The sequence below is a fragment of the Sus scrofa genome, chromosome 14 (genome assembly GCF_054392235.1).
Source record: "Sus scrofa isolate SSC_HxYL_T2T_F1_AM1 chromosome 14, Sscrofa_HxYL_maternal_Yorkshire_Landrace_v2.0, whole genome shotgun sequence".
In the NCBI taxonomy this organism is placed as follows: Eukaryota; Metazoa; Chordata; class Mammalia; order Artiodactyla; family Suidae; genus Sus; species Sus scrofa.
This window is the reverse complement of record NC_139396.1, coordinates 163,271,182-163,292,585: the sequence shown is the minus strand read 5'-3', so window position 1 is coordinate 163,292,585 and position 21,404 is coordinate 163,271,182. Positions and strand designations below refer to the sequence as shown.

Here is a 21,404-nt window from a genome sequence, read left to right as displayed (position 1 = left end):
GCCTCTCATCCAACCTCGTGCTGCTCCAGTCCTCGAGCAGATTTACGGGGGAGGAGATGGAGGCCACGAGGCAAGGCCACCCCAAACCCATGGACGGCGGGTGGGCCTGGACCGCAGGTCCCAGGGTGCCAGGGCCCCGCGCTCCATCTCCAGAGCCAGCTGGAGGTCACCAGGGGCTGGCATGGCCCGGAGAACCAGAGCGAGTGGCTGCCAGCCCCAGCGCTGGAGGAGACGAGAACAGAAGCCTCAGAGCCTTCGCAGGGCAGGGCTCTGCCCCTGAAACTGAAGCCAAGCGCCCCCGCTGGTCCCACTGGCCTCTCTGCCCGCCTGGCCCATCACCACAGCTGCGCCTGCCCCATCCATCCCTTGCCCTTAAGAAGGAGGCTGGGAGCAGCCCCAAGCCTTGGAATAGAGGTGCTGTCCCCCCCAAAGCACGCGGGGACTCCCGCCTAGCCCACGGCCCTTCCCAGTCTCCCTGCAGGCTGGCTCTTCTCTCCCAGAGAGTTCTAGAAGCTGCCGAGCCCTGCGGAGAGGAGGGAGGGAGGGAGAACGCAGGTGATGGGTGAGGGGCATCTAGGTCCCTACCAGCGTGGACGCCAGTGTTGCAACTCACTCCGAGGAATCAAGGCTGGACGTGCTGGCCCCATGACCGCGGACTGCCCGCAGCAGCTGGCTCCTGGCATCACTGTCCTCGGAGGCGACTTGGAGGGGCTGCAGGTACACCCCGCTTCCTGTCGAGCTCCTCGGGGTGAGCAGCTTCCGGAAGGTCTGGGCTTGGCCGTTGCATCCCCACGGCCACCCTGACTCCCGTGCTGGGCAGACGCAGGCCACTGGGCACAAAATGCTCTCAGGCCTGCGGCCGTGTCTGGGGATCTGGCGCCGAGGGCAGCCCTGCCCTCCTTAGCAGGGACCACCCGCCTCCCCCACCAGTTCTGTCTCCAGCCCCCACCCCGTTCCCAGAAGCTGGCTCTGAGCAGGCCTGCCTGCTGGGCTGGGACTGTGAGGCTGTGGGCTCCAGGGCCCGGGCAGTCCCACCCCGCCTCTGTCTAATTTAGAAATGATTAATGAGCCCGTTCCCCCTGGAGAAGGGCTGCCATCTGTCCTGGTTTAGGGGCCGCCTCCTAATCCCGCAGGAGAAGCTGCAGTAACCTGATTTACCCGCGGAAGGAGGCCCTGCAAGGCAGCCAGCTGGGCATGGCAGGCCTCTCTGCAGGGGTGCCCCCTGGGGCCTGGCTGTGCCCCCCACAGCTGCACACCCCATCCCAGGGGAACCCGGCCAGCTCGCCCCAGATTGCAAGGTGCAGACTCATGTCACCGAGGCTGGGTGGACCCCGAGTCTCTGCTCCCGGGACCCCCACCAGGACTCTAAGAGGTCTGAACCCAAAGTCCACCCCAGTCTGGAGCCCTAGAGCCACTGGCCCCGTAGCCGGCAGCCCCACTGCCCGACCCGGTCCTCCAGAGCGTCACCCTCTCTGGGCCCCACGCCCTCCCCACTCACTCACTCATCAGTCCGGTGTTTTCGAGCAGCCCCACGTGAGCACGCAGGCGGTGCTAGGGACTTGGCGCAGAGGGGTTCACAGCCCAGGAGGGGAGGGGACAGGGGCAGTGGAGGGGGGTGGCTGGGGCCTTGCTGGAAAGGGGGACAGTCCGGTCAGGAGGGCTCCCTGGAAGAGATGAGGCCTGAGCTGGGGAGCATCGTGGGGGCGCGGCACAGGAGCCACCTGGGGCGGGGCCTCAGAGCAGAAGAGGAAGCACCACCTGGCTGTTGCTGGCAGGTGAGGCCCCGAGTCCACTCCTGGGGGCCCCCCCAGGTTCTAAGGATGTGGACAGGTCCTGCCCTGTCCTCAGCCAAGCCCAGGCCTCTAGGACCGAACAGAGCTCCAGACGCAGGCTGGAGAGGAAGGCTGCAGGGTCCCTAGCTGACCCTGGGGAAGGCCACTCTGCCCAGACAGGTCGCCCATGTGACAGCTGCCCGATGGCCATGCAGCCTGCAGCTGCCCCCCCGGGCCAGGGTTCCGGGCCCCGGAATCACTGTGCTTTCTCTGTCCACCTCTGTGCTCGCCAGCACAGCTGGGACAGGCCGGGACAGATCCTTCTTCCCACTGGGGTCCTGCCACAAGCCCACCCTGCCTGCTGTCACCCTGCCCCCACCGTCCCAGGCCACCGGGTACGTTTGGACTGTGCCTTGAGCAGCCTGGGCGACCTGCGTCCTAACGGCTTTCCCGAGACACAGCAGGAGTCCTTCGCTGCCCCTCGAGAAGGTGCATCTGCGCCAAACCCATGCCAGGGTCCAAACTGCCGAGCTCAGGCCTCTGTGACCCTGCCTCGTCCCTTCTAAGCCCCCCTCCTCGGGGAAGGTCCTGTCCCCTAGGGTGTGGGGTCCTTGGAGGGCAGGGCCTTGGGAGGGGAGGGAGTGGTCACGACAGGGCTTGCGGGGTCAAGCTGGGGCTTTGGGGATCACCATAGGGCTGGTGGAGTCACCCAGGGCTCAGGGCACAGGCTACGCGGCCACTGCTGGCATGTGGTGGGCGCCCTCTGCTGGCAGTGGTGGGCACTGCATCAAGCGGCAGGACAGAGCCCCGTCCTCGTGTGGGCTGCTCCTGGACTTGCACTGGAGGAGCCCGGGGCCAGGGTCTGGCTACCCCGCTCAGGCCGCCTGGTCCAGATGTCCCAAGGTGCTACCAGCCCTGCTGAGGACTCGCTGTTGCTGTCACAGGAGGGTTGAGACGCCTGGGCCTTTCCCAGAGAGGGGGTCTTGGCGTGGACCACCGTGGCCAACTGCTCTCTTAGGAACGTGCCTCGCACCCCCTTCCTCTCCCACCCCTCCTGCCCCAGCACTGCCCACATCAGGGGAGCGTTCCTGGAAACGGGCAGGACTGGACCCACCCTGCCCCCGCAGAGGCCACCACACCAGCTCTGTCCAGCAGGCGGTGGGTGGGCCCCTGGACTGAGGTTGAGGTGGCCGCATCTGGGGAAGTCGGAGCCGCTCTTTGCACGATGTGGGGTGGCAGAATTTTTAGCTCTTCTAATAATAGATGGGCCACCAGTTGCGGGCCTGGGGCTTGTGACCCCGTCTGGAAGGCCTCCCCGCCACTGTGGGGCCGTAATTGCAGGCCTCATGTTTTTAGGTCACGCTTGACATCGGAGCGTGACTCGCCCTCAAGGACCCTGCGCTCGAGGCTCAGCAGGCTCCCGTCCAGGCTTGGGAATGACTGCCTGCAGCCCAGCAGGCATTTCCGTCCACGTCAAGGCCTCCTGCTGGACGGCGGGGAGAAGGGAGGCTGGGGAGGGAGCCCCAGAGGAGGTGGGAAGGGGGGGAGCTCCCTGACGGCCCCTCTCCAGTGATGCCCAACAGGTGTCTCTGCGGGAGGGGCTGCCCCAGGGTCAGAGCCACATCCGCAGGCTCCTCTGCAAACAGAGGCCACCCGGCTGCACCCGCCCCGTTTCCCGCACCACGGCCCTGTTCCCGAGGACGGTTAAGGGACAGGCTCCTCCTGGCTGTGAGGACAGGGAAAGGCAGCCCCAGGAAGTGCCCCCTGCAGGCGTGGCTCCGTCCAGTTCCTATCAGGCGCAGCAGCTGCTGCACGGCCAGGACAGAGCCACACACTCACATTGTGCCCACCCCAAGTGCCTGAGGGTGGGGTGGCTGCCCAGAGGAGCCGCAGGCTGGGGCCTTGGGCCCCGGTCCCAGGACGTTCCGTGGAAGCTGACCGTGAGCCTGGGGGGCCGGCTTCCTCCAAGTGCCTGTGGGCGTGTGTCTGCGCCTGGGGCCGGCCAGGAGCACCCTCCCACGAGGAAGAAGGTCTCCAGGGGGAAGGAGAGAAGGGACCCTGGGGCAGGCCCATACCCCAACTCTCCCAGCTCCACCCGGCTCTGCAGTGCCCCCCCCCACCCGCCGGGATGCAGCCTGGCCCTTGGACCCTCAGCAGCCTTCACCCCCCAGACATGTCTTCGGGAGCGCTGTCATCATCAGCTGGTGCCTCCGGGAGGCAGGGTGGCCAGGCCCGGGCCAGGCTCCTCTTAGCAGCTGGAAAGGTGAGCTGGGCTTCTGCAGCCAGGGTCTCGGCCCACGAGCCCCAAGGCTGGGCCCGTGGAGGTCACCTGTCCTGCCCAGGACCGCCTGGAATTTAGCACAGGAATAGGCGGGAAGTCAGAGTCCAGCCCATGTTACTGGGACTATTTTGGGGACTATTTTGAATGTGCTTGTGCCCACTTGGTCTCTTCTGCGGCCGGAGCACCAGCTTCATCGTGTTGCCAACCGTGTAACAGAGTCAACCTTCCAGGCCTGGAGATGCTGAAGGATCCGGCGTTGCCCGGAGCTGCGGTGTAGGTCGCAGATGCGGCTGTGGCTGTGGTGCAGGCCGGCAGCTGTAGCTCCTATGCGACCCCAGCCTGGGAACCTCCGCACGCCACAGGTGCGGCCCTAAAAAGAAAAAAGAAAAAAAGAAAACAACAGGAATACCAAGTGATGTACCCTTTGCCGTGCTCACACTTGTAAGTCAAACCAAACACGTGTGTTTCGGTGGAAACCCGAGCGTTGTGGGGGAGGGGAGGGCACCTGCGCCGACGGTCAGCAGTCAGTGTCGGCTCAGCTCCGTTAGACGGGAGGGGTGCAGCGTCCCCCCACCCCACGCAGAAACCAGGTTTTCCCCACTGATTCCAGGATCAGCGACCTCCCTGTGTGTCTGTCTGGCACGTTCTCTCGGAGCTGCTTATAGCAGCTGCCTGGCCCTCCCTGGATTCCCGAGTAAACATCTCCAGCGGGCGCTCATTTTAATCCGTGAGTCACGCAGGAGCTCAGCCTTTACTGAGAATCCTCTTGTAACGGCTGCTTTAGGTCGGTGGGAGTCACCGTACACACAGCGAGGGTGCGTCTGCTGTACTTACGGAGCCAAGTGAGTTAAGCCAATAAACGCAATTTAGGAGGTTGGAAGGTACTCAGTTGGTAAGAGGAAACAATTGTTCAAAGATCTTGTGACAATGTTTGAATTGAGAAACAGGTGGTTTTCAAAAGTCTGGAAGTCCGGGTTTTAAGGGTGGCGGGGGCTCAACCTCCGGCCTGCGGTCCAGCGACCCCAGCCCTCGTCCCCGCCCCCAACCCTAACCCCGCCCCCGCCCCCCGCACCCGGAAGCCCAGCCCAGAGGCCCACCTGCCCGGTGCCTCCGCCCGGATTTCGCAAATGGGTACCTGAGGGCTTTTCACTTACTAAAGGCTCCCTTCAGGAGGGGGTGGCTGTGTCCCCAGCCTCTCCACCCAGTTTACAGCCGCACCCCCACACCGCCAGCCCCCCTCGCCGGCTCGGCCCCGTGGCAGCGGCCACCCTGGCGGATGCTGAAAGCTTCTGCAGGTGGCAGCACGGCCCCGTGGTGAAGCTGCCCTGCGGCTTCAAAGGCGCACCGCCAGGGGGCGCGGGTCCCCTGCCGCCCGAGGCCCTGCCCTCGACTGTGACTGCCCAGGCCGGGGCTGTGACTGTCCCCAAAGGGCTCAGTGAAAGACTCCCGGGCTTTGAGAGGCGGTCAGGGCTCTGCAGGTCGCGGGGCCGTCACTCTTCCGGAGACCTCCGCGCACTTGGGCCCAGAGAGGAACCCGAGGCAGGAAGCCCTTGTTACCCGGCTCAGGGGGCCAAGCGGAGCCTCACATTTCTGGCTTCCCCTCCCCCCGTGGCCCCCCAGCCGAGCCCAGGGACCGTGCGCTCCACGCAGGTGTGCCTTGGGGCCAGTCCTAGGGCTGCTGGAAACAGGGAGGCCCCCACAAGCTGGAGCGACTCCCCATGGATGGGGGGTCAGCCCTGCCTCCTGGAGGCCAGGTCTGATGGGCGGGGAGCTGGCCCAGCACCTTCCCCAGAAGCTGAGGGGCCTGGGCCTGGCTCGGGGCCAGCGTGGGCACCCAACTACCTGTGCATGTGGGGGCTGTGTGCTTGGCAGCGGCTGTGCCCTCTGCAGCATGGCCAGGAGAGGCCCCCACACCTCCGTACAGTGTGGACTCCCAGAGACTGCAGGCCAGGTTGCTGGGTGCTCAGCAGGCAGCAGAGGGCCCCAGGGCTGGGCTGGAGCCCAGGTGGCTCCTTCAGCTGGGCTCTGACGGCAGCTCCCAGACACCAGACAGCTCAGGGGCCACGCCGGGGGTATTGCAGGAATACAGGTGCCTGGGCCAGGGGTCTGGGGGCCTGCAGGGCTTCTCCCCCTGCGGCCCCCTCAGGCTCACAGTTTCTGCCAACAGCCGCAGCTCCCTGTGCCCCCCAGGCCTTGACACTACTGTCCACAGGGTGCCAGCGCCAAGCTCACCTGGGCGAGGCTGGTGCCCGGTTCACCCAAGTGGATCCCTGTCTCCCTCCTCTCCCCCGCTGCCGGCGAGCTTCCCAACCACGTCTCCACAACACGAGCACCAGGCGGGGCCTGCCTCCCTCTGCCCGCACCCCCTCCACCCGAGCCCCAAGCCACACGAAGTCCAGCCCTCCGCTGGGCGCCTGGCTCCCCTGGACAGCCTCCCAGGAATGTCCCTCTGAGGCACGTGAGCGTCTCTCCCCTGCCCTGTCGGAGCGGGTGGGGCTGGCAGGCAGGCCAGCGGGCAGTCGCCCGACGGGGACGGTCACCCAGGCCCGCCGGTCACTCCCCTAGAAGGCGTTAGGACCTGTCCGCTTCAGGACGTGCCCCACCTGAGCGCCCTGGGGCCTCCCAGGACAGGGGTCCCTCCGCAGACACCACACCCACGTGCACACAAGCTTGCACACACATCTGCCATGCACATCCTTCACAAGCACACGCACACCTGCAGGTGCTCACACTCAGACACGCCGCCTACACACACACACACTCACGCGTCTGTGACATCCAGTGGCTTCTGTAGCCGTGGCCCCCGAGAAATCCGGGTCACGGAACTGGAGGACACGAACGGGAAGGCAGAGACCGAGATGGGGCTGGGCCAGGCCCCGGTGGTGCTGCTGAGGGCAGAGGCCCGGAGCCTCTGGCTGTGGGCACAGCTGAGCACGCGTAAAGCAAGCAGCTGCCTGGGTGAGCCTGCAGCATGGGGGGCACCTGCAGGCCCTGACAGGGGGCCGCCCCCAGGAAAGCTGGGGCCTCCTCACTGTCAGCCTCTCCAGACACCCGCCTCGCCCTCACTCACCCCGAAAAGGAGCCATCGGCAGCCCCACTGGACAGAGGAAGAGACTGAGGCCCGGGGGTGGAGGCCCACGCCACGACAGACACTCAGGCCTGGACGCTCCAGTTCTGCAACCTGCCCCCACCTGCTCCGCTGGCCGCACGGTCACACCCCTGCCTGGTCAGGGCTGGGTTGGCACACACCGTCCTCCAGCAGCTCCTCCCGGGGTCTCTCCCCACCGAAAGGCTCAGCCACCTGCAGAGGCCACCCCGAGACCACAGGCAGTGGAGATGTGGTGACAGTCCTGGCCGGAGGTCAGCTCTCCCCCCGGGTCCAGGCCCAGCGGCCAACGGCCCCAAGTCGGGGCTCAGATGGATCCACTCCTGCGAGTCCGGGCGAGCCTCCTGGACGTGGGGGTCCACGCTGCCTCATGGCCGCCGTCTGGAAAAGGGCCCGAGCTGGTGCAAGGAGAAGGGGGCTTGGGGAGGAGAGGGGCAGGTGGGACTCCGGGCCAGGGCGACATGGGGGGCAGGGACTCCTCAGTGGCTCCGGGTGACCCCTCTGCCCAGCAGAGGGCCGGGCCCCCTCCCACCACCCTTGACTTTCCAGGGACTCCCTTTCCCCAGGGTCCCTGGGAGGGGGGAGTGCTGGATTGGCTGGGACCCCTGGGGTGGGGATGGCGAGCCTGGCGCAGGGAGAGGGCCGTGCCCCCTGCCAGACCACAGCCAGGTCTCGGGGAGGACAGGCCGTCTCCTGCTTGAGGTCCCGCCTGCCCGGTGGGTGTGGACTGTGGGAGCTGCCGTCCAGCCACCTGAAGGCAGCCTATGCGGAGGGTCCCAGCACCGGCGGTGGTGGGGGGACTCGCCTCCACAGCACCCTGGGCACACCTGTCCCAGCCCCAGTGCCCTCCTGGCACCTGGGAAAGTCCAGCCTGTGGTGTTGGCCAGGCCAGGCCAGCACAACTCAGGTGACCATCTCAAGAGCTGCACCACAAATCAGGCAATTCTTTAGGAAGATGGTGTGGTGTTTTATACACTGACTCAGCTGCATTTAAAAAGGGGGCTACACTGCCAGGGGACACCCCCAAGTCCACAGGGCCACACAAAGGCGGGGGTGGAGAAGAGCCACCATGCAGGCCACGCCCCCTGGGGCTGTGACCACCCAGTCCCAGCTGACCCCACTTGTCCCCACCTGTCCTCATCGTGGCCCAGATGAGCTTCCAGGACTTGGACCTTTGAGCAGCTGACCCGCCTCTTCACAGCCCCACGGGCCGGCACCCCCCTCACAGCCCCCCGCGGCCACCCGCCCCACCTCGGGCCTCGTCTCCATCTCTCCCGAGACGGCACTGTCTCTTCGTATTTTCACTCTTTCCATAATGAGAGCGTTTACAGCACTTTATTTCATTACAAATTACAATTTATTTAAAGACCAGAAAGCACAGGACAGCCCTAGGTTCCCAGAGGCGCTTTGAGCCCAGGCGGCTCAGGACCCCTCCCAGCAGGGGCGGGGGGGAAGGGAAGAGCCAGCCTCACTCTGCTCCCCTGGGGTGGGGGGGGCTCTTTCCTTCCTTTGGGGCTAAACCCCCGGTCCCAGCAGGGTATGCAGCCAGCACGCTGCCCTGTGCAGGAGGCCGGCCGCCCTGCAGGGTCGCGGTCCCTGCTCCCGGCACAGAGCCATCACGTAGGCTGGACTTTAATTAAGAATTTGATGGGCGGTTTCTTTCCTGCCTCCGCGGGGCAGGCCGGTAGCCTTCTCCTGGAGACCAGGGGACCGCTCCTGGCCGCCCTGGCACTGCCCCCTGCCTGCAGGGTCTGAGGAGTCTCAGAGCTGTCCTGATGGGGCTGCGGGGCCCGCATAGACGTGGCTGCCCTTGGTCCCTGGGAGCTGGTGAGAGGGTCCAGGGGTGGGGGCCTCCTCTGCCGCCTGGGGTGGCCCAGCCCCTGGGATCGCTGCCGCCCCAGCCTTCCGGGCCCCGCCTTCCTGGCCCCAGGATCCACCTGTTAGCACAGGCCAGCTGGGGTCAGGTGGCCCCACAGAACCGGCTTTTCCAGCCACCCTGCTTGCCTGGCCTCGCCCAGGCCCTGGGGTGCGGGGTGCATAGGCGGCCCATGGGGAGGAAGGCGCTTCTCCTGGCCAGGGGGCCTCTGCAGTCTGTGGGGGGGAAGGAACCCCAGGATGCCTGTGGGTCCCTGGGGAGGGAGGGGGGCACCCTCCTTCAGGCTCACCGGCTACCTACGTGCGCACACGCACCCATCCCCCCACCCCCCCAACACGTCGACACACTCAGCCACGCGTGCACGCGTGCACACACACACCTATGCACACATGTGCACACAGGAACACACACACATGCACCCGCCCCCACCTGTGCGGGCCCACCCAGGCCCTGCCCAAGGCCCCAGGAGCCCCTGCCAGGCCGACCTCCTCCTGTGACCTGTGGGTGGGGGGCAGGCCCCTGGGCCACACGGGTCACTCCTAGGGCCCCTCTTGGCCTTCCCGGGCCTGCAGAGGGAGAGGCCCACCTCCCAGGTCCTTGGACCCCAGGCCATTCGGCCCAGCTGACACACCTGGGGACCCTTCCGGCCGGAACAAACCAAGCCCGAGGCCAAAGATCCCCCCCAGGAAGTCCAGCCCTGAGCCCACAGCTCCCCTCAGGCAGGAGACCCCCCACCCCCACCCATCCTGGGCCTGTGGCCTGGAGCCAGCGAGCTGCCTGCTGACCCCTGGCTGTGACCTGCAGCGCCCAGGGCCCTGGGACCCACCAGGCGCCCAGCCTCGGCCCTCCTCCCCCTCTCCCTGCCCCTCCTCCCCCCCCTTTCCCTCCCGGCCCCTCCCTGCACTTCCTCTGCTCCTCTCGCAATGTGAGTCAGCACGGAGCTGAGAGGTTCTCGGCCAGCAGTCAGGGAGCCCTCCCTGGCCGCCAGGCCGCTTCGCTTCCCGAATGCTCTGCAGCTGAGGCTGACCCGCTGACCCAGGGTGGAGCCCTGCCCAACACCCACCCCCCATCAGGCTTCTTCCTGGGGTGGGGGTGCAGGAAGGACCAGCCAGAGAGCTGACCCTGGGGTCCCGCCTCTTCCTGTCCCCCGCCCTCATCTACCTGGGCCCCGGGGTGGAGGAGGGCGGGGGTCTTCCCCCCCTGACCAGAAGTACCTTCCTGCTGCTCTGCTCCCTGTGAGGCCTGTGCGGAGGGAGGCCAGGGGGTGGGGGGGGCAGGCCCTGCGGGGCAGTGTCAGGGCCTCGTGCCCACGAAGCAGCCCGAGGCTCAGGGAGCAGCCTTGCCGGCCTGGTGCTGCGGAGCCTCGGCTCTCTGTCCCCCAAGGTCAGCCTTGCCCAGGGCGGACTGCCTGTCACCACAGCTCTCCAGCTGTGGCCTCCACCTTGGGCCTCTCCAAGGAAACTGCTGGAACCTCCTGCCTCAAGGCTCTCGCTTGGGCCAGCCCCTGACCACGGACGCAGCCAGCTCTCATCTGCAGGACGTGTGCACAGCAGAGAAGGCCCAGCACCGTCTGTAACCAGGGCGTCCTCGCTGGGACGCCAGGACTCCTCACTGTTTCTGAGGACTCAGGGGCCCCGGCACTTCTCCTAAGGGGGAAGGGGACAGACCCTAAATCTCGGCTACTCTGTCACTCAGAAAAACCCTCGCGTTTTCCCTTTCAAACCAGAGGCCCCTTCTCACCACTGGGCCTCCCTTTAAACACAGGCAGAAGCTTAGACCTCAAGGTCTTTGCTTGATAACACTGGGGGCGGGCGGGAGAGGAAGTGGGCTGGAGAATTCACGCTTCCCCCCTTGGAGGACAGGGGAACATCCTGGGTCCCAGCCCTGGCTGGGCTGGGGGGGTGAGGCCAAGGCTGAGTGCTCAGCCCAGGTGGGAAGGGGTGTGGGGGGCGCCAGGCCGATGCCCTGGCCTGGGAGGACAGGATTCCAGGGAGGCCGGCCCCTTCCGGAGCTCCTGGGAGCGGTAAGCAGGCCATCACCCCTCAGCCGAGAATCAGGAACTCCCAGGCTCCAGGACACCCACTCGCTCAGCTGAGCCTGGCAACAGCTCGTAAATATTCATTGGAAAATTAAAGTCCCATTAAAGGTTATCTCATTGCTGACGCTTGTGAATTACTTTTGTTTTAATATGAAATGCCAGCGAGCGAGGCCTGGGGTCCCCTCTGAGCGAGGCCTGGGGTCCCTTCTCCCACCTGCCCATGTGGGCCTGTGGTCAGCGCCAGGGACTCAGGGAGGAGCAGGGTGGGGACAGCTTGGCTGGAAGAAGGTGGGGAGGGGCCCTCCGGCCCCACCCGCTGGGTCCGCCAGAGCAACCTTGTAAGAACCATACATCTTCTTCCATTTTCCAGATTGCTCTGGCCCCTTTCCACACTTTAAAACATTTTCCTGTGGACAAGCCCAGCCACACCCAAGCAGAGACGAGGGCCGTGGGGCCCAAGCTACGCCCCCTGGTCTCTTGTTCTGCAAACACGTCCTTGGGTTTCTCTACAGGGCCCCGAGCCCCCGTCTTCTCGCGCTCTTTCCTCCACTCCTTCACCAGCTGCTCCGCCTGATGCTGCTGGTAAGGGGCACATTTCAAAAGAACTAAGCATTCACCCTTTGGGGCTGGTCAAACATCTGGCTCTAAGACAGCGGTGTCCTATGAGCTCACTTGGGTTACAGACACACACCTACCCACACACATGCCTGCCCCATGACGTTTCTGAGAAGACAAGACCAGGCTTAACAGGAGTCGTCCTGGGTGGATGGGGGTGGTGCTGAAGGTGATTTCTGACTGTCGGGGTTTTGTGCGTGTTCTTTAAGAAGCATGGGTTGGTTTTGTAATGAGAAAATCAGCTTAAAAACATGGAACAAGACAAGATGCCCATTCTCACCAATCCATTCAGCAGGGAATTGGAAGTCCTCGCCAGGGAAATGGGCAAGAAAAAGAAATATGAGGCATTCGCATTAGAAAGGAAGACGTCAAACTGTCCCCATTTGCAGGTGACATGGTAGTGTATGCAGAAAACCCTAAAGACGCCACCAAATGTTAGAATTAATAAATGCACTCAGTAAAGTCGCAGGACACGAAAATCAATACACAAAGATCGGCGGCATTTCTGTACACTAACAACTAGCAGAAAGAGAAATAAAGAAAACATTCCTATTTATAATGACGTAAGATGGAATAAAATATCTAGGAGCAACTTTAACCAGAGAGTCAAAGACCTTTATATTGAAACTACAAGACATTCGGGAAAGAAATTGACAAAGAATCAAGTAACTGAAAAGGTGTCCCGTGCTCATGGATCAGAAGACTCAACACTGTTAAAAATGTCCCCACTACCCAAAGCAATCTACAGATTCAGTGCCACCCTGTCAAAATTCCAATGGCATTCTTTCAGAGAAATAGAATGAATAATCCTAAAATTTGTATGGAGCCACGAAACACCCCCAAAGAGCCAAAGGCATCTTGAGGAAAAGATGCCTTTTTTTTTTTTAATAAATTTGCTTTTATTTTTAGTGAGAAAAGGTCTTTATGCTATTGAACAAAAAAGGAAATTCATTTATTTACTCAGTGGCATTACAAACTCACATTTACATCAAAATAATAAACCATCAGGACACAGGAAAAAAATGCAGAGATTTAAGGATATTTGCTTCTCTTGAACTTGAGTAGCAGAAGCAGGACTGTTCTCATGCTCCTGACAATGCTTATGCAACAGGATGCTGGGGGTTCTAGGGACCTGATGCAAGGGCCTTCAAGAACTCCTCGAGTTGTTCCATCTTTTCAGCTCGGGCACGATGCTCTCGGTGCCTCGACGCTAGGCTAAGGAGGACGTTCTTCACCCGATGTTGTACAGTTGGTCGTCCGAAGACTGTGATTTCGACCAAGTTCTCCGCGTTAACTGTGTCTACCATCAGCAGGGCCTGGCTCATCCACTCAATCTTTGGAACCAGGACTTGGTTTGGGCCTAAAGAGAGAGGCTGAGCAGCGGCATTGGTCAAAGAGCAGGAAGAGCTAGCTGTAAGGGAAGGGGAGCAGGAAGGGCTGGAAGCTGGGGAACTGGGATGATGACCGGGGAACTGGAAAAGGAACAAAAGTTGGAAGTTGAGGAAAAGGAACCAAAGTTGGAAGCATCCCACGTCCTGATTTCAGTCTATGTGACAAAGCTCCAGCATTCAAATGGTGTGGTGCTGTCGTAAAAACGGACACACGTAGAAGGATGCACGAGACTGGAGAGTCCGGAATGAACCCACCCACGGATCATCTGTTCATTCAAGACAAGGAGCCAAGAATATGCGATTAGGAAAAGGACAGTCTCTTCGATAAGTGGTGCTGGGAACAGGACGGCCACGAGCCAAAGCATGAGGCCTACACACACACCCGAACTCAAAACAGGTTACAGCCTTGGCCGTAAGACCTGAAAGCATAAACCTCCTAGAAGGAACCTTGGGCAGCATATGCTTCGTGACACAGGTCTTGGCGGTGACGTTTTGGATTTGAGACCAAAAGCAAAGGCAGCAAAAGTAAAAATAAACACGTGGGATGACACTGCTCTAGAAGCTTCTGCACAGCACGGGAAACATCACCAGAGCAAAACGGCGACCTACGGACGCGGAGAAAATCTCCGCAGATCAGGTCTGATAAGGAGTCAGTATCCTGAATATATAAAGAACGCATACAATCCAATAGGAAAAACCAAACAGTTGATTTAAAGGTGGGCAAAAGAGCTGCAGAGGCATTTTTCCGAAGAAGACATACAGATGGCCCACGGGCACAGGAAGAGATGCTCAGTGTCACTCCTTGTCGGGGAATCTAATCAAACCGCAGTGAGACATCGCCTCGCCCCTGTCAGAACGGCCGTCACCAAAAAGGCAAGAAAGAGCGAGCGCCGGAGAGAGCGTGCGCCAAAGGGCACCGGCGCGCGCTGGTGGGGGGAACGCAAACCGGGGCGGCGGGCGTGGAGAACAGCAGGGAGGCTCCTCAAAAAATTAAACAGGTGACTCTACCAGCTGGTCCAGCAATCCCACTGCTAGGTATTTATCCGAATCAAACCAAACTCTCAACTCGAAGAGATGTCTGGGTGTTCTGGCTGTGGCGCAGTGGGCTAAGGATCCGGCTCATCACTGCGGAGGCACCAGTTCAATCCCCCGGCCGGGTACAGCGGGCTGAGGATCCAGCGTTGCTGCCGGTGTGGCATAGGTCGCAGCTCCAGCTCAGATTCGATCCCTGGCCCAGGAACTTCCATATGCCATGGGGGCAGCTGAAAGAGAAAACAAGAAGGTGTCCGTAACCCATGTTCATGGCAGCATTGTTTACAGCTGCCAGGATATGGAAAAACCCCTCATGTCCACCGTGTCCACCAACAGACGGATAGAAAAAGAAGGTAGGGTACACGCCTACCCTAGGTTAATATTCAGATGAAGCAAAAGAAAACCTTGCCATTTATGACGAGATGGATGGACATCAGGGACATCGAGCTAAGTGAGATAATCAGGCAGAAAAAGACAAAGACTGCATGATTTCATCTGCATGTGGGATTAAACAGTAAGAACAAACTAACAAAAGAAAGAACACACTCGCAGAAGACAGATTGGAGGTTGCAAGAGCCAGCAGTGGAGGGGGCCGGGGGCTGGTGGTGGCAGAAATGGGTGAGGGGGATCAAGGGAAAAAGAAAGGAGAGGAGTTCCCTTGTGGCTCAGTGGAGAGGACTCCAACTAGCATCCATGAGGATGCGGGTTCAATCCCTGGCCTCGCTCAGTGGGTTAAGCATCCGGTGTTGCCATGAGCTGTGGTGTAGGTCGCAGGCGCAGCTCGGATCAGGCATTGCTTTGAGCGGTGGTGTAGGCTGGCAGCAACAGCTCCTATTTGACCCCTAGCCTGGGAACTTCCATATGCCGCACGTGCAGCCCTAAAAAGCAAAAAAAATATATATTTAAAAAAATACATTAAAAGATACCTCTTAGACTGGAGGGCACAGGCAGAAAGAAACTTCCCCTTTGGTGAGGTCCCTCGTCCTCTCCCAGGAGACTTCCTTTCCCAGGAGCTGCTATTGCTAAAGATGCTCTTTCAGGACCCATTGTGGAAGTTCCCGTGGGGTGCAGCGGGTTAAGGGGCTGGCGTTGATGCAGCTGTGGTACACGTTGGATCCCTGGCCTGGGAACTTCCACATTCTCCGGGTGTGACAAAAAAAAGACAAGTTGGGGGTGAATGTGTAGATTTGCGTTGTCCTCTAGAATTAAAAATATTGGAGTTCCCATTTCAGCTCAGCAGTAACAAGCCCAACAAGTACCCATGAGGACATGGGTTCAATATCTTCCCTTGCTCGGGGAGTTAAGGATCTGGTGTGGCTGTGGCTGTGGTGCAGGCTGGCAGCTGCAGTTCCGATTCGACCCCTGGCCTGGGAATCTCCATATGCCGTGGGTGCAGCCCTAAAATGATTAAAAAAAAAATTATACAAGAGTTGAAAAATCTCGCCAGTGATGTAAATGCAAATCATGGATTGATACTATGATGCATGTCTTGGAAGATACGTAACTAATCAAGAGCTACTTCCTTTCCTGAAGGAGAAAATAGTAACACTTAAAAATAACGGCAAAAGCAACATCCGCAACAATACCGAGAAACTGCTCTGAGCCCTTTGTATGTGCCCATTTTACTCTAAAAATTAAATATTCTGAAAAAGGAAGAAAAGGAAGAAAACAAACTTTAGCATGCAGGATCAGGAGAACTAGAGGCTCTCACCAGTTTCGTTTTTAACTCTGTTTCTGCCTAAAAGTTTTGCAATCGTTTCGGGATCTTGATGGTTCACAGGGGTCTTCGCTCGCCCTTCGCAGTTCACAGACGTGGTCGTCCTTGGGCTCGCGCCATGCGCGGCCACTGTCACCTATTCCTCCGATTCCCACTGTTGGACACTCACCTGCTTCAGCCTTTCCTTGGGACGTGCTGGGAGCCCCAAGAACCGGGGACGTCCTCTAGGACGGCCAGAACCAAAGACGGGGTGGGCAGCGCTGGGAGGGGCGCGATGGAGCCGCGGGCTCTGCATGGGGTGGGGACGCCTAGCCGTGCAGCCGCGTTGGACCACAGCCCCACGGTTCCCCGACGCTCCCCCTGCAGGGAGCACGTGAGCCGGCAATTCCGCTCCAGGGTGTGCGCCCCAGAGAAGGTGAGCCTGTGTTCAGGGCAGAGTTAGTCACAGAGCCCAAAGGTGACAGAAGGTACCTTCCGTCAGCGGATGAGATTAAATGTGGTCCCTCCACTCGCGGGACATACTCAGCCGGCGAAAGAAGGGAGTTGGGACACCCGCCGCAACACGGGCGAACCTCGAAAACATCCCGCCAGACGAAAGCAGCCGGATGCAAAGGTCCCCGTGAAAGGTCCAGAAAGGGTCAATCCGTTTACAGAGAGGAGATAAGTGGCTGCCAGGAGCTGGGGGGCGGGGGGCAGCTGCAGGAGATGGAAACGCCTCCAGTGGGCCGAGCTGAGGGCTGTGCCGGGTGTGGCGTCTATGAACAAACCCACGCGCTTGAACTGCACATTTTAAATGGGTGGATCGTATGGTGTGTGAGTTATAAAGCTATTTTTAAAGAGTTAAGAATAAAATTAGGGCACCTTCCAAATTCTGAAAACAGGACAAAAGGACTTGAAGATACGTAAGGGCCACCTCGCTACACCCAGAGCGCTGGCTTCTGCTCCTGACCCCAGCCATCCGGGGCCCACCGGCTCATGCCCACAGCGGGCTGCACCCTGCCCGGCCCCGGTCCTGGTCCTCAGGCTCTCACCGCCAGAGGCTTTGGGGGACTTGGTGCAAACCGTTTAACTAGCAGGTTTTAGGAAAGTGGGCTCTCGGTGTGGGCATCAGGAAGGGTCCACCGCGAGATGACTCGTGCCTCCGGTGCCCACATGACCCCCCCAACCCCACCCCATCTCTGCCCCCTCCCTGTGCCATCCATCCCTGATAACAGCTGAGCTGCTGCCAGCTTCCTCTTCAGATGCAGCCGCCACGACGGATCAGACGGCAGCTTCCTGAAGACAGAGAATCAAGCGGGAAGAGGCCGGCCTGGGAGGAGGCACCAAGACCCACAAGCTGCCTGGCGACATCGCCCGCTGGCTTGGCCCAGACTGTCCCGTCTGACACTCCCCTGCCACTTCTCAGGAGCACGTCCCCCCGAGCCCCTCACACCCCAACTGTGCCTGCGTCCGCCTCCCGGGAGCGACCCTCACACACACTCACATGCCTCACACGTGTGCTCGCCCCTGGCCAGCGGGGAATGGGGGTGTGGGGGGTCCAGGGCCACACGTCATCCCGAGCGGCGGGCGGCCCCCCAGCCCGCAGTCCCCAACCCACGTGCGAAGCGGCTCCAGGGAGGCAGCTGCGGCTGCCTCTGCAAACACAACCCAGACCCGAGGCCACCCAGACATGTGACACCCGACAGCCAGGAGGACAGTTTGCTATGGCCACGCGGCGACAGCCACGGGGTCCTGGGAAAGCGTGCATCTCGGGGGGTTGGGGCAGATGGAAGAGCGGCTGAGAGCTGGTGGCCTGGGGGGTGAGGGCACCCCTCCCAGCCCTGCCTGACTGGGCCGTCTCCTTGAGCCTCAGGGTTGGGCCACAGCCGTGCAGCACGGACCAGGTCAGAGAGGTCAGAGAGGTCAGAGGCAGGCCGAGGCCCGTGGTCGGCGTGCGAGAGGCCCGAGGCCGGGGGGCCCTCGCCGCACTTCTCGTCCAAAGGGAGAGCAGGGCGGGGCTCAGCCTGGGGAGTAGCCACGACGGCTACAATATTCTTCCTAATGAACTGATATTTTGCTGTTATTTCGACACTGGGGACAACTCCTTCACATTACAAAAAGGGAAGCACAGCCATGGTTTTATTTCCCACACGCGCATCCGCCACTTATTTAAAATCGCGTCAAATTCCACTTCAAATACTCCCTTTTAGGTTATCTTTTTTTTACGGCCGCACCTGCAGCATATGGACGTTCCTCAGCCAGGGACTGAATCTGAGCTGCAGCTGCAACCTCTACCACGGCTGCAGCTACGCCAGATCTTTAACCCACTGCACTGGGCCAGGGATCAAACCCACACTCCTGGGCAAACTAAGTCGCTGCAGTTGGGTCCCTAACCCAGGGTGCCACAGCGGGAACTCCAGGAATGTCCCCCACCCCCTGCAAAGAGCTGCTTGGCTTTCTATACCAAGAGTCTTTGAAGTGTCCTCAGGGCTGGATCCAGAACTCCCAGGGGAGGCCTTCCCAGGGAGCGTGGCCTCCTCAGACAAAGGCAGACGAGCTTGTCAGGGCTGGTTTGTAAACACAAAGTCAGGGAATCAAACGGCACCTCCGGAAGTCAGAGCAGCAAGTTCCCCGTGCCCCACGGTCCCTTAAAACCCGCTCTTTCTAAAAAACCATTGAAGCATGGTTGACTTACAAGGTTGTTATACAAAAAATCCTGCTCCTTTGAACAAATTTTATTCTATTTTTTTGCTTTTTTTTGGTGGGGGGGCCACACCCACAGCCTATGGAGGTCCCCAGGCTCCGCGTCTAATCTGAGCTGCTGCAGCTGTCGGCCTACGCCAGAGCCACAGCCCCGCCAGATCCCAGCTGCGTCTGCGACCTGCACCGCATCTCACAGCAGCGCCGGATCCTTAACCCACTGAGTGAGGCCAGGGATCAAACCCGCATCCTCGTGGTTCCTAGTCGGATTCGTTTCCACCGCCCATGCTGGGAACTCCTCCTCTGAACAAATTTTAATGCATGAGAAAAACGGTTCTTTGCACAGAATGACTTCAACTGTGTGTGTGCACGTGGGTACGGAGCTGCATGTACATGTGTGCGAGTGTGTATCTGTGTGCACATGTGTGCATGCCTGTGAGCACGCATCTGTGTACGTGTGTCTCTACCAGTGTGCGTGGGCACAGACTCCTCTGGAAGAAACCTACCAGAGCGGCGTCTATGACTCCCTCTGTTGGGTGTGATCACGGGTAATTTTAATTTGGTTCCTAACATTTATCTTCATGTTTTCTCAATAAAGTCCAACGAGCAGCTGTACTGCTGTCATCGGAGCAGAACAAGAAGGGGCAGGAGGGCCCGGCATCTCCAGGTGCAGAGGCGGCCTCTTGCCTGCACTGTGACCAGCGGCCCCGGCTTCGGGGACGAGGCGGCTGAAGAGGGCCCCAGCCCGGCAAGGCCAACACACCACAGGGAGTCCGGTGGCCCTGGCCGAGCCTGAGAGGACCGGCCCCCCGCGGTGCCCCTGAAAGCCAGGCCACACGAGGGTTCCCACACTGGAGTTCGAGGGGGCTGGAGGGGTCTGGAGGCCGCCTGCGGTCAGGTTCCTGCTGCTCTCTGTCGTCAGGGGGGCCTGGACGCGGGGCCTGCGGGTGGTGGGGGGTGGGCACCAGAGGTCTCAGGTGGGTGTCCCCCGGGGTGTCCAGCAGCACTCGAACCCCAGAGAGCCCCTCGAGGGGCGAACACTTCTGTTTCACGAAGCTCCAGTGGAAGGTGCGGCTCTGGTGGGTGTCCCCCCCCCCCCCGCCTCCACTTCCCCGTGAGCGCCAGGGGGCCTCTTGGCTGGAGCTCGTGTCCTGTGAACGCTGCACATCCCGGGACAATGAGGGAACAGCTACGGATCCAGCAGGCCACGCAGAGATTCACGGGAACCAGGCTCCTGCCGTTCCTGGCAGCCAGACTCAGCAGAGTCACTCCCCAGGCCACTGACTGTCCCTGCCGCAAAGCAGTGGCCCTCCCTGCACCCACCCTGCTGGCAGAGGCGCAGCGGTCCCCGTGTACATGGTTGTGACAGTAGTTTTGAAAAGGTCCCAGCTGGAGTTCCCCTTGAGGCTCAGCGGTTACGAACCCAGCTAGTAATCATGAGGTTGCGGGTTCGGTCCCTGCCCTTGCTCAGTGGGTTAAGGATCCGGCGTTGCCGTGAGCTGTGGTGTAGGTCGCAGACGCGGCTCGGATCCCGCGTTGCTGTGGCTCTGGTGTAGGCCGATGGCTACAGCTCCGATTGGACCCCTAGCCTGGGAATCTCCATATGCCGCGAGAGCGGCCCAAGAAATGGCAAAAAAAAAAAAAAACAAAACTCCAAGTGAAAGCAAGATGAACTTGGAATTTTTGGTCAAGGTGAAGAATTTTCGTATAAATCTGCCTCATTCACTGTTTAATCTGAAATTCGCATTTAACCGCGGACCTGTACTTCATCTGGCACCCCTCCCCCTTCGCCCCTCCCTGGCCACCCCAACGCCGAGCCTTATTGCAGACAGAGAAGGACCCCAGGGGTTGTGGGCAGCACAGAGGGGTGTGCTGGGGTGCCCCTGGGCTCCGCCCACATCCCAGCAGGGGGTGCCCCGCCCCCAGCATCACTGTCCCACTGGTCAGGAACCTCCTGAGAAGGATCCCGAGTGGGCTGCGCTCGCGCGTGCCCGGGTTATCTCGGCGGGTGGCAAGTCTGAAGTCTGCGGGGCCGCAGGCAGCAGGCAGACACGGGGCCAGCTGACGTCTGAGGCAGAATTCCCTCTTCCACAGGGAAGCTCAGCCCTTTTCTCTTACATCCTGTGACTGGTTGCATGACGCTCACCCCGGGCTCGAGGGCCTGAGAAACAAACCACAGGTAGTGGCCTCGGCCTGGTTCCTGACACTGCGCGTGGTAATCCCTTGGAATTTCCTGGGGGCTGGCGGTGTCTTGTTCCAACGAGGTGACTCTGCGTGGCTCTCGGGTCGGGCTGGTCCCAGGGGGACCAGGCTGTGCCTGGGAGCTGAAACTTTCATCCTCGGCCCCACTCTCTGGGAGATGGGGGTTTGGGGGCGCTGACACTGGCTTCATGACCAGTTCCCCGCAACCATCTCAGAGGCTTGGGTTTGGGAGACCCCCACCCCTGTGCTGGGAGGGGGGCACCCCCCGCGCCCTGCAGACCCCACCCTGCCGGCTCTTCCGCTGGCAGTTCCTCTACACACTTATTATTCAACGAGCCGGCCTGGGGCCTGCGAATGACTAAATCCTGACCAGCAAATGACTAAGTCCTGACCAGGGAGCTCTGAATTGGTAGCTGGGGCAGCAGCACTTGTGTGTCACCTGGGAATGTGTGACGGGGCATCTGAAGTGGGGACGGTCTCGTAGGGTGCAGCCCTCACGTGCGGGGCTGGGCCAACTGGCTGCTGTCGGAGTTGAACTGAGTCACAAAAGACACTCAGCTGGTGTCGGGGCTGCACTGGGGGCAGGGAGCCACAGGCCTGAGGGCCCATGCACCCTGGAATGAAAAGGAGAAATAGGGCCTGTATTTATCCATGGAGGGCCCTCGCCTCCCTCAGGGGTGCCCGACGGCAGCCCT

General features: G+C 60.9%; 1 long non-coding RNA gene across 1 annotated transcript; it reads right to left on the bottom strand.

The window, feature by feature from the left end:
* Window positions 1-12,562: 12,562 nt before the first annotated feature.
* On the bottom strand, window positions 12,563-16,884 carry LOC110256842 (uncharacterized). Its single transcript, XR_002338865.2, has 2 exons — window positions 15,998-16,884; window positions 12,563-13,061 (listed from the first exon to the last, which is right to left on the bottom strand). It is a non-coding gene; the product is annotated as an uncharacterized LOC110256842 (long non-coding RNA).
* Window positions 16,885-21,404: the final 4,520 nt, after the last annotated feature.